At 48.3% G+C, this 11,088-nt stretch overlaps 1 long non-coding RNA gene across 1 annotated transcript; it reads left to right on the plus strand.

Annotated features, from left to right (window-relative positions):
* The first annotated feature begins 6,085 nt into the window (after positions 1 to 6,085).
* LOC310708504 lies at positions 6,086 to 10,807 on the plus strand. The gene is made up of 2 exons (XR_014527063.1): positions 6,086 to 6,166; positions 10,741 to 10,807. It is a non-coding gene; the product is annotated as an uncharacterized lncRNA (long non-coding RNA).
* The last annotated feature ends 281 nt before the right edge of the window (positions 10,808 to 11,088 follow it).

Consider the following 11,088-nt stretch of genomic DNA (forward strand, 5'->3'; position numbering starts at 1 on the left):
TACCAGCAATTCTTCATTCTAGATGCCAGAGGGAAGGGAGAGCTCTGAAAATTACTTCTCTGTGGGGCAAGTCCCTCTAGGAAGAGTGCCTTTCAGAGCACAGCTGGAGAGCCAAACAACGTGCAATGAAGTAACTTCATATCTCTATGTTACTGTATTTTAATATTTTGTCGGAAGCCACCCAGAGTGCCTGGGGAAGCCCAGCCAGATGGGCCAGGTTTAATAATAATAATAATAATAATAATAATAATAATAATATATTTATACCCCACCCATCTGGCTGAGTTTCCCCAAATGTTAAAAACAGTACAGCATTAAATATTTAAAAACTTCCCTTCAGATGTCTTTTAAAGATAGGATAGCTGCTTATTTCCTTCACATCTGGTAGGAGGGTGTTCCACAGGGTGGGCACCACTACCGAGAAGGCCCTCTGTCTGGTTCCCTGTGACCTCACTTCTTGCAATGAGGGAACTGCCAGAAGGCCCTCGGCGCTGAACCTCGGTGTCCGGGCTGAATGATGGGGGTGGTATTCCACGCGGTGTTATCAGCGAAACACTAAGAGTTCCAGGTTTTTCAGTGCAGTCCTTTTTTAATGTGAGCTATTTACAGGCATTACAAAAGAAACAGTCCATACAGAGTACTTACAAACAAATACTCTCCACCACAGCACAACCACCACACCCCCTGTTAAACAGGCTTTCCTTTTTAAAACAGGTGATAGCCAATTACACTAATCACACTCCTGCTGAGTCACTCTGACCCAGCAGAGTATTGCATCATCCTGTTGAAGCCTGCAGACTTATCCAGTATCCTGCGAATCCCAACACTCCTCCTTAAGTCAAAGGCTTGAGACCCAATAATTCTCTTAAGTCTCGAAATTTAGGAGCATCCAAACATTTTGTATACAAATCTGCCACATTACATTTTGTGTTACAGTGCTGTACCTTTAACACATTTCTTTCCAAAGCATTTTTCACATTTCCGTATCTTATCGCAATATGTTTACTCTTGCTTTTAAAGTTCTGTTGGTTAGCAAGCTGTTGTGCAGCCATGTTGTCACTTAGCACAGTGATTGGCATTTCAGAAGGTATTCCAAGCTCTTTTGTTAGGCAAGCAAACCACTCTATTTGTGATACACATTCGCTTATGGCTGAGTACTCTGCTTCACAAGTACTTGTGGCAACAAATGTTTGTTTCTGGGATTTCCACTGAACCAGTGCATTTCCAATATATATGGCATAGCCAGTAGTAGACTTTCCATTTTCTCTGTCCCCCCAGCTGGCATCAGCGTATGCATACACTTGCTGATCATGTCCTGTATCCAGCACCAGTTTGTAATCTTTTGTGCCTTTCAGATACCTTAGGATTCTTTTAAGTGCTACCCAATCTCTCTGAGCCGGGTCTGCACTCCTTTGGCTTAACATGTGCACTGCCAATGTTATGTCGGGTCTTGTCCAACAACTTAAATATAACAGAGAACCCAACAGAGAATGAAACGCTGTTGCATTCTCACATTTTTGCCCTTCTGGTTCATTTTTGTACTGGGTAGTTATGGGAGTGTCAACCTCATTTGTCCTCTCCATTCCATATGTCTTCAGTAACTTTTCGATTTTTCCCTTTTGACTCAGAGAGTAAACGCCCTCTTCATTTCTCTGAACCTCTACTCCTAAGTAATTTTTAATCTCTCCCAAATACTTCAGTTTGTATTTGTTACCTAGCCTGTTTATAAACCAAGGCACTTGCTTTTGTGCAGTTGTTATTAGACAGATATCATCAACATACAAAAGTAAATAACAAACACTTCCTTGCACCATTGCTGAATATAAACAGGAATCAGCCAGGCTTTGTTTGAATCCCATCTTTTTCAAAGTTGTGTCTATGCATTCATGCCATAGACGTGCACTTTGGTGTAACCCGTATAGTGCCCTTTGCAGTTTTAACACCATGCTGTCTTTTTCTAGCTCATAACCTGGTATTTGCTTTAAATATACATCGGCGTCAATAGGAGCATTTAAATATGCTGAGGCAACATCAAAATGATTAACTTTTAACCCTCTCAGACTTGCCATTGCTAAAACTTATTTTACTGTTTTAGCCTTTGCTGTTGGGGCAAACACTTCATCATAATGTATCATTTTCCTCTGTGTAAAGCCCCGTGCAACCAACCTGGCTTTCCTCTGACAACTACCATCAGCCAGCTTTTTCACTTTAAAAACCCACTTACAGCTTATAGGCTTTTTACCTTCAGGCACTTCTGTAGGTACAAACACGTTGTTTAGCAGAGAGTTATACTCTGCCTGCATTGCCTTTAACCACGCCTCTTTCTCTAGAGTAGGTAACTCTTGCACTTCTTCAAAGTTTTCTGGCTCAGTTACACAAACCTGGTTTATGGTGGCTGGGAACCCATAACGGTCTGGAGGTTGACCTTTATTACTTCTTGCAGACCTCCTTGGTTCATTAATCTCACCCCCTGGGCTACCTTCAGGACTGCTTTTGGGGTGGATTGACTCTGTAGATCTACCTCCTCCTGTCCCTGTTGCACTTTCTTCTCTCCCCTGCTCCATGCTAGCAGCTGGAGAAAAATGCTCAACCTTTACCTCCTCCCTTTCAGTTTCTTTGGGAGAGCTGCCAATTCTTAGCTTTGTTTCAGCTGCCTTATCAGGTATGCTCGGCAGTAAAACTTTTTCTGGCAGCAGGTTTGCATGTATCTTGGGCCTATTTCTTTGCTCATTAAAGCTGGCTGATCTACTATAACTCAAAAGGTTTTTATCATCTTCAAACCTGTAGGCTTTCGTACCACTTTCATACCCAAGAAATAGCAACTGCTGTGCCCTTTTCCTACCTTTTCTTCGGTTTTTCACAGGTATGTCAACCCATGCCTTAGTCCCAAAGATTCTTAAATGTTGCAAACTGGGACTTTTGTTATAGAGAATTTTATAGGGTATGTCATCTAGTACCCTTGACCACAAGCGATTCCCAATATAATTTGCGGTCTTAATACTTTCAGCCCAGTACTTAATTGGAAGATTTGCATCTGCTAACAATGCTTTCATTTGTGTCTGCAAGACACCTCCCCTACGCTCTGCTACTCCGTTCTCCTGAGGCGTGGCCACATTGGTAAGCCTATGTTTAATCCCTTGGGCACGCAACCAGTTTCTTAGGGAGCTTGCCATAAACTCCCCTCCCCTGTCTGATTGAATAGAGGACACCTTTTCACCAAGTTGCCTTTCTACTCTTTTTACCCAGAACTTCAAAGTTTGGGCAACGTCAGACTTTTGCTTTAATGGATAGACCCAGCCAAATCTAGAAAAATCATCCACTAGGATTAAACAATACTTGTTGTGGGAGACACTAGGTGGAAAAGGACCAGTTACATCAGCATGAATCAACTCCAGTGGTTTTTTGGTTTCTCTCTGGCTTGCTCTTGCTACTGGGCAAGCCCTGCTTTTAACCTCCTTGCAGATATTGCAGTCTAAGTAATTATCACAACTTTTTATGTTTTTCATCCCCCCACACAACTCCAGTGTTTTGTTTAGCACCTTATAGCTAGCATGAGCCAGACGCCTGTGCAGGAGATGAATACACATATCATGGGTTGGGACATTTTGCACATTCGCAACCTTAGATTCATACTGCAGTACATACATATTAGTTCTAAGGCTAGCATTTGCCAACACTGCCCCATTTTGCTTTATCTGGCACTGATCTCCCACAAAATTTACTTCAAAGCCTGCTTTTGCCAAATCAGGAATGCTCAGGAGATTGTTTTGCAAACTAGGCACACACAACACATTCCTGAATGTGTGTCCCAGCTGTGGGAACACAACCTCCCCCTCACAAACCACATTAGCTTTCTGGCCCGTAGCAAGACTTACATGTTTTTTGGTTGAAGCCCTAGCATCAGTTAGCAATCCTTTTCTTTTACAAAAGGTTTGAGAAGCTCCACTGTCCAAAACCCACAGTTCCTCATTTTCTTGACCATCTGCAGACACCCAAGCGGTAGACTCTCTCTGCTGCCTCCTGTGCTTCTGCTGTTTTTGTTGTTTCCTCGGGCAGTCCCGAAGCAGATGTCCACTGGACTTGCAGCAAAAACACCTTTTTACTTTGTTGACCACCGGCTGGTCTGCAGCAGCTCCTCCTGGCTGTTTCTCCGGCTCCCGACACCTCTGCTCTTCCCGGCTGTTGTTCCCTCTGGGATGCTCCAACAGCTGGGCTGAGGTCATCTTTCGCTCGGCACGCCTGTCCTCCTCTGCATACAACCGTCCGGTCACGTATTCCAGAGTCAGCTTATCAGTCTCTACAGACTCGAGGGAGTTGACCAGCATATCATAGCTGTCATCAAGGGAACTCAGGACTATAAAGACTTTGTCCTCTTCCCCCACAGGCCTCCCTCTTAAGGCTAGCTCCTGGAAACAGCCTGTTAGGAATTTTAGGTGGTTTACCAGGGAGTCCCCCGGTTTCTTCCGACACCGGTACAGTCTCCTGGTTAGTGTTATCAGTGAGCCAGCTGTCTCTCGCACATGGACAGCCTTGAGCGCATTCCACGCCTCACTTGCCGTCACCTTATCAGTTACGTAGACTAGCTGGCTGTCGTCCACTCCAAGGATGATCGTAGCCAAAGCTTTCTCATCCTTTTCAAGCTGGGCCTCTGCTAGTGCCAGCTTTTCATCGTCGTCCTCATCCTCCTCAGGGGGCTGCGGTGTAGTTTCCACCACCTTCCACAGGCCCTCATGCTTGAGGAAGTGTTGCATGCGGACCGACCAGGTGCTGTAGTTCGTGGCCGTCAGCTTCTCCAGCAACACGCCAGTTCTGGACTGCTCCATCCCTGCAGCTCACCTCCAGCACCCACGGCTAGATAACTGCCACCTGTACTCTTGCGCAGCGGAAGCGTGCTGGGCCCATAACCCTGTCGCGTATTCCACGCGGCGTTATCAGCGAAACACTAAGAGTTCCAGGTTTTTCAGTGCAGTCCTTTTTTAATGTGAGCTATTTACAGGCATTACAAAAGAAACAGTCCATACAGAGTACTTACAAACGAATACTCTCCACCACAGCACCACCACACTACAGCACAACCACCACACCCCCTGTTAAACAGGCTTTCCTTTTTAAAACAGGTGATAGCCAATTACAGTAATCACACTCCTGCTGAGTCACTCTGACCCAGCAGAGTATTGCATCATCCTGTTGAAGCCTGCAGACTTATCCAGTATCCTGCGAATCCCAACAGTGGAGACGCTCCTTCAAGTATACTGGACTGAGGCTGTTTAGGGCTTCAAAGGTCAGCACCAACACCTCTTCTTCTTCTTCTTCCTCTTCTTCTTCCTCTTCTTCTTCTTCTTCTTATTATTATTATTATGTTATACTGTTTACGGGGAATGGCAGGAGAACCATCACGCTCAGGACTGTGAAGAAGGAGGAGAACAATAGTCTGATCCTGCCTTAAACAACAACAAAAATAATTCAACATGATTAACAACAACAACGGGGACGCGGGTGGCGCTGTGGGTTAAACCACAGAGCCGAGGGCTTGCCAATCGGAAGGTCAGCGGTTCGAATCCCCGTGACAGGGTGAGCTCCCGTTGCTCGGTCCCTGCTCCTGCCCACCTAGCAGTTCAAAAGTACGTCAAAGTGCAAGAAGATAAATAGGTACCGCTACAGCGGTAAGGTAAACGGTATTTCCGTGCGCTGCTCTGGTTCGCCAGAAGCGGCTTAGTCATGCTGGCCACATGACCTGGAAGCTGTACGCCGGCTCCCTCGGCCACTAAAGCGAGATGAGCGCCGCAACCCCAGAGTCGGCCACGACTGGACCTAATGGTCAGAGGTCCCTTTACCTTTACCTTTTTAACAACAACAACAACAATTTTATTATTTATACCCCTCCCATCTGGCTGAGTTACCCAAGCCACTCTGGGTGGGGGCCCTAAGATGCACTGTGGTCTCATCCCATTACACTTTGACACCCCCTCCCCTTATTTTTATTGTTATTAACACAGCTGCCCGGCAACCCAGCAGCCTGGCCCCTGTCTCCCAGCTGATGTCACAATAGGCAGGTTTGCAAGCAAGCATCATATTGCCCTGAGAGAGGGATGTCTGTCAGTCTGATGGGGATACACTTGCCAAGGCCCGTGGTGCCCATAAGCGATAATGAGCAGGAACTGTGAAGGTAAGAGGAGCTCAGATGTCAGATTCTTGAACTGGGGGGGGACCCCATGCATTGGAAATGGAAACCAAGAGGGTGTTGTGTGTCACAGAATTGTGCCTTGACTTCAAGGGGAACGCTGGGGAGATGGGTTTGGCTCGTGCTCAAGTGCTAAGAGATTGCCACACTGGTTTTCCCACATATTGGAGGACAGGGAGGCCTTGGGAAATGCATAAATGAATCCTGCTATTTCCTAGCAACCAAAGACGCCTGCTCCTTGGGAGAAAGGCTATGGCAAACCTAGACAGCATCTTAAAAAGCAGAGACATCACCTTGCCAACAAAGCTCCGTATAGTTAAAGCCATGGTTTTCCCAGTAGTGATATATGGAAGTGAGACCTGGACCATCAAGAAGGCTGATCGCCGAAGAATAGCTGGGCATGTTTAGCCTGGAGAAGAGGAGGTTAAGGGGTGATATGATAGCCATGTTCAAATATATAAAAGGATGTCATATAGAGGAGGGAGAAAGGTTGTTTTCTGCTGCTCCAGAGAAGCGGACACGAAGCAATGGATCCAAACTACAAGAAAGAAGATTCCACCTAAACATTAGGAAGAACTTCCTGACAGTAAGAGCTGTTCGACAGTGGAATTTGCTGCCAAGGAGTGTGGTGGAGTCTCCTTCTTTGGAGGTCTTTAAGCAGAGGCTTGATAACCATATGTCAAGAGTGCTCTGATGGTGTTTCCTGCTTGGCAGGGGGTTGGACTCGATGGCCCTTGTGGTCTATTCCAACTCTATGATTCTATGAATTGATGCTTTTGAATTATGGTGCTGGAGGAGACTCTTGAGAGTCCCATGGACTGCAAGAAGATCAAACCTATCCATTCTGAAGGAAATCAGCCCTGAGTGCTCACTGGAAGGACAGATCCTGAAGCTGAGGCTCCAGTACTTTGGCCACCTCATGAGAAGAGAAGACTCCCTGGAAAAGACCCTGATGTTGGGAAAGATGGAGGGCACAAGGAGAAGGGAACGACAGAGGACGAGATGGTTGGACAGTGTTCTCGAAGCATGAGTCTGACCAAACTGCGGGAGGCAGTGGAAGACAGGAGTGCCTGGCGTGCTCTGGTCCATGGGGTCAAAAAGAGTCGGACACAACTTAACGACTAAACAACAACAAAAATCCCATTTTAAATAATATTAAACAAATCTCACACCCAACCAATTAATTAAGCCTGTGTTTTTCATTGGAAATTTTAGGGCCCGAGTCAATTGAATAGTCATGCTAGTAGGAACCTGCACAATGATTCCAACTAGCGTTCCCTTCTCCTTCCCACACCCAACTGCCATTTGCTCCAGTTGAGTGCTAAAGAGCAGCTTTCCCAGCAGATGGGGAGCAGCCAGCCAGGTGAAGTGGAAGTGCAGATAAACTCCCCGCTACCTCATAACCATTTTGAAGTGTGTGAAAAGAGCTCAGAAACGGTCCTTTCCTTGCCAATTCAGTACAGTCCTAATAGTTTTTTTAAAATTGAACTTAAAAATGGAAAGTATAATGCAACAAAAGATGTTGAAAGACTCTCTCAAGAAAAATCTTTTAAAAAATGTAGTGTAAACACCAACAACTGGGAAACACTGGCCTGCGAGCGCTCCAGTTGGAGAAGAGCCTTTACCAATAGTGTCATGGGCTTTGAAGACTACTACTACTAATAATAATAATAATAATAATAATAATATTTTTTATTTATACCCCACCCATCTGGAGGGGTTTCCCCAGCCACTCTGAGCGGCTTCCAACCAAATATTAAAAACAATACAGCGCCAGACATTAAAAACTTCCCTAAACAGGGCTGCCTTCAGTTGTCTTTTAAAAGTAAAATAGTTGTTTATTGCAGTGTTTCCCAACCACTGTTCCGCGGCACACTAGTGTGCCGCGAGATGTTGCCTGGTGTGCCGCGGGAAAAATTAAAAAATTCGAAAGATTTTTTTTTTTAAAAGTCAAATTTTCGATTGGGGCGCCGTCACTAGATGACCCCTGGGGTTCCCTCCCTCCCTCCCGCTCTGCGCCTCCCTCCTCCTCCTCCTACTCCTCCGGGGAGGCCCTTCCTGGCTCTCGGCCAAGGCTTGGCGGCTGCCACTCACTCACTCGCTCGCCCACCCGTCCCTCCATCCCTGCACCCGGCCTCTCCCCCTCCGTCTCCGGCGCGGGGGCTGCTGGGATCCGTAGTCCCCTCGCCCTTGGGCTCCGCGCCCGCGCGGGGTGCGCAAACTACGTTTCCCAGCGTGGCCTGGCGGGCCGGGCATTTTGTTTGAAGCGCTCTTCTCCCGGCCATGGAATGAGCGCAGCGGCGGCGGCCGGGCGGGCAGGGGCTCTTCCGCGCAGACCCCGCGCAGCCTGCCTGCGCCCCCGCGGAGATCGGGCGGCAGGATGGAGCCCGGGGATCCCCGCGGAGGCAGAGCGGCGGAGGCGGAGGCGGAGGCTGCCCCCCAGGTAGGGCTGCGTCGGGGGGGTGTTTATTTTTGCAATGCTGCATCCGCGCCGGAAGGGACGCATCGGACTGCGGGGAGACCCCTTGGCGGGCGGGCGTGCAAGGCAATGCATGCGTGCAGGCGTTGCATGGAGTACAGTGCAATGCAATGGCAACGCGGCACCCTGCATGCATGCATGCAACTTCCACCGGCGCTCCGGACTTGGCAGGTGAGGGGGGTCCCCAGTGGGCGGCAGAGAGAGCCAGGAGGGCGAAGGGGAGCCGGGGGGAGCAGCGCTGCTCCCCGAGCCGAGCCCGGGGGGAAACTTCGGCGTCGTTGCGCCGGGTGTTGGAAGCGGAGGCTGGCGGGGGCCCCTCACCTGCAAAACCTGGTCGTCTCTCATATATTTCGTGCATTGCATTCATCGCCCGCTTTCTCCTCCAAGGAGCTCCCGGGGGCACGCGTGGTTCTCCCCGTGTTATCCTCGCAACAACAGCCCTGCGAGGTGGGTCAGGCGAGTGGCCCAAGGGAGCACCCAGGGATTGTCCTGGCCAGGTGGGGTGATTTGAACCCTGCTCTCTGCCCGGTCTTCGTCCTCATTTAGCCCCCACATGTGCATGACTGAGGTTTTCCCCCCTCGTCTTGGCTATGGTGTGAGTCTGTGCTGTTAATTAATGGGGTTCTGCCTTCGGAGAAGATGAGCCAGCCCTCAAGGAGGTGATTATGTAATTTGCTAGCAATTCATGTCCCTCCCGGCGTGACGCTGCGCGCTGACGTCACGGGGCTGTAATGGTGGTGTGCCTCGAGATTTTTTTCATGAAACAAGTGTGCCTTTGCCCAAAAAAGGTTGGGAAACACTGGTTTATTGCTTTGACATCTGCTGGGAGGGCGTTCCACAGGGCAGGTGCCACTACCTAGAAGGTCTTCTGCCTGGTTTCCTGTAACCTCACTTCTCGCCAGAAGGCCCTCAGCACTGGACCTCAGGGTCCAGGCTGGATTATGGGGGTGGAGACGCTCCTTTAGGTATACTGGGCCGAGGCCATTTAGGGTTTTAAAGGTCAGCACCAACACTTTGAATTGTGCTCAGAAATGTACTGGGAGCCAATGAAGATCTTTCAGGACCGGTGTTATATGGTCCCGGCGGCAACTCCCAGTCACCAGTCTAGCTGCCGCAATCTGGACCACTTTTCCCTTTTCTTGTGAGGAATCCTATTCGGAATAAGGGAATTTCCCTTAAAAAAAGGGAAAGGTTGACAGCTATGTTCTAGACCAGGGGTCTGCAACCTTTAAGACAAAAAGAGCCACTTGGACCCATTTCCGAAGAAAAAACAACAACTGGGAGCCGCAAAACCATTGCGACATTTAAAACAAATATATCTCCGGAGCCACAATCTGACAGCGGGCGGGAAGGTGACGTCGGGACGGTGTGTGACTAACGCACACACCGCCCCCATGCGACGTCACAGCCAGTACAGCGCCCGCCACAGTAGGGAGTGTCGGGGCGCACAATGCGCCTCCTCCCCTCGCTAGTATCCGCCCCGGAGCCGCGGCAAAGGTGTAAAAGAGCCACATGCAGCTCCAGAGCCGCGGGTTGCAGACCCCTGTTCTAGACTCAAACTCAGGACAAAAGGGAGAAACATGCTAAGAGGAAGGCACATTTGGCAAACACTCACTATGATCAACTCCAGCCCGGAAACCCATGTCCCCACTGTGGAAGGATGTGTGGATCCCAAACTGGCCTCCACAGTCACTTACGGAGTCCAGACCATGTGATCACATTCGCCAAAGAAGAGTAGTTTAGGAATTTCATTCAAGTAATTGAATTTCAGGACTTAATTTGAGCCAAGTTTGCCAATACTGCTCTGTCCTAAAACATAGGAAGTAGTCAAACTTGAATGCTCCATTTCTTCACCACCAATTAAGCGCCACCACTGTTCACACATCTAAAAACATGTGTCAGAATCCATGGGTACGCAGACAGGCTTGGGCCCTTTGCAATGTTTTCCTGTCCATTAAGTCTTTCATATTTGGTCTTTATGATTGCAGTTCCTCTGTTGGCCAATATCCCAAACCACAATACTCCACCAAACATACCCCAGTGAGGCAATCCTGTTTTCCTGTTTTCCTTTCTCTGACAGCCAGCAGAGAGTGTGACTCACAAACGGAACTGGATTTACCCCTTTAATGATTCATTCCTTTGCGGGGGAAGAATCTGTGTTTCTATGGAGGGCCTTGATCCAGCATCGCCTTTCTGGCGGTATTAGTGTCAAGAAAGCACCCTCAGAGGTCAGACTGTTGGCAGCACAAACGGATCGAACTTACCGTTTGCTATGATTCATCCACCCCCTTAAACATAATATAAGGAGTTTTACTGGAAAGCTCAACACTGCTAAGAAAGGGCAGTTTTTCAAAATTCTAAAAATACTAACTGCACCCAGTGGCGTAGCGTGGGTTGTCAGCACCCGGGGCAAGGCAAGTAATTTGCG

The sequence above is a fragment of the Podarcis liolepis genome (genome assembly GCF_965112155.1).
Source record: "Podarcis liolepis genome assembly, chromosome: 6".
In the NCBI taxonomy this organism is placed as follows: domain Eukaryota; kingdom Metazoa; phylum Chordata; class Lepidosauria; order Squamata; family Lacertidae; genus Podarcis; species Podarcis liolepis.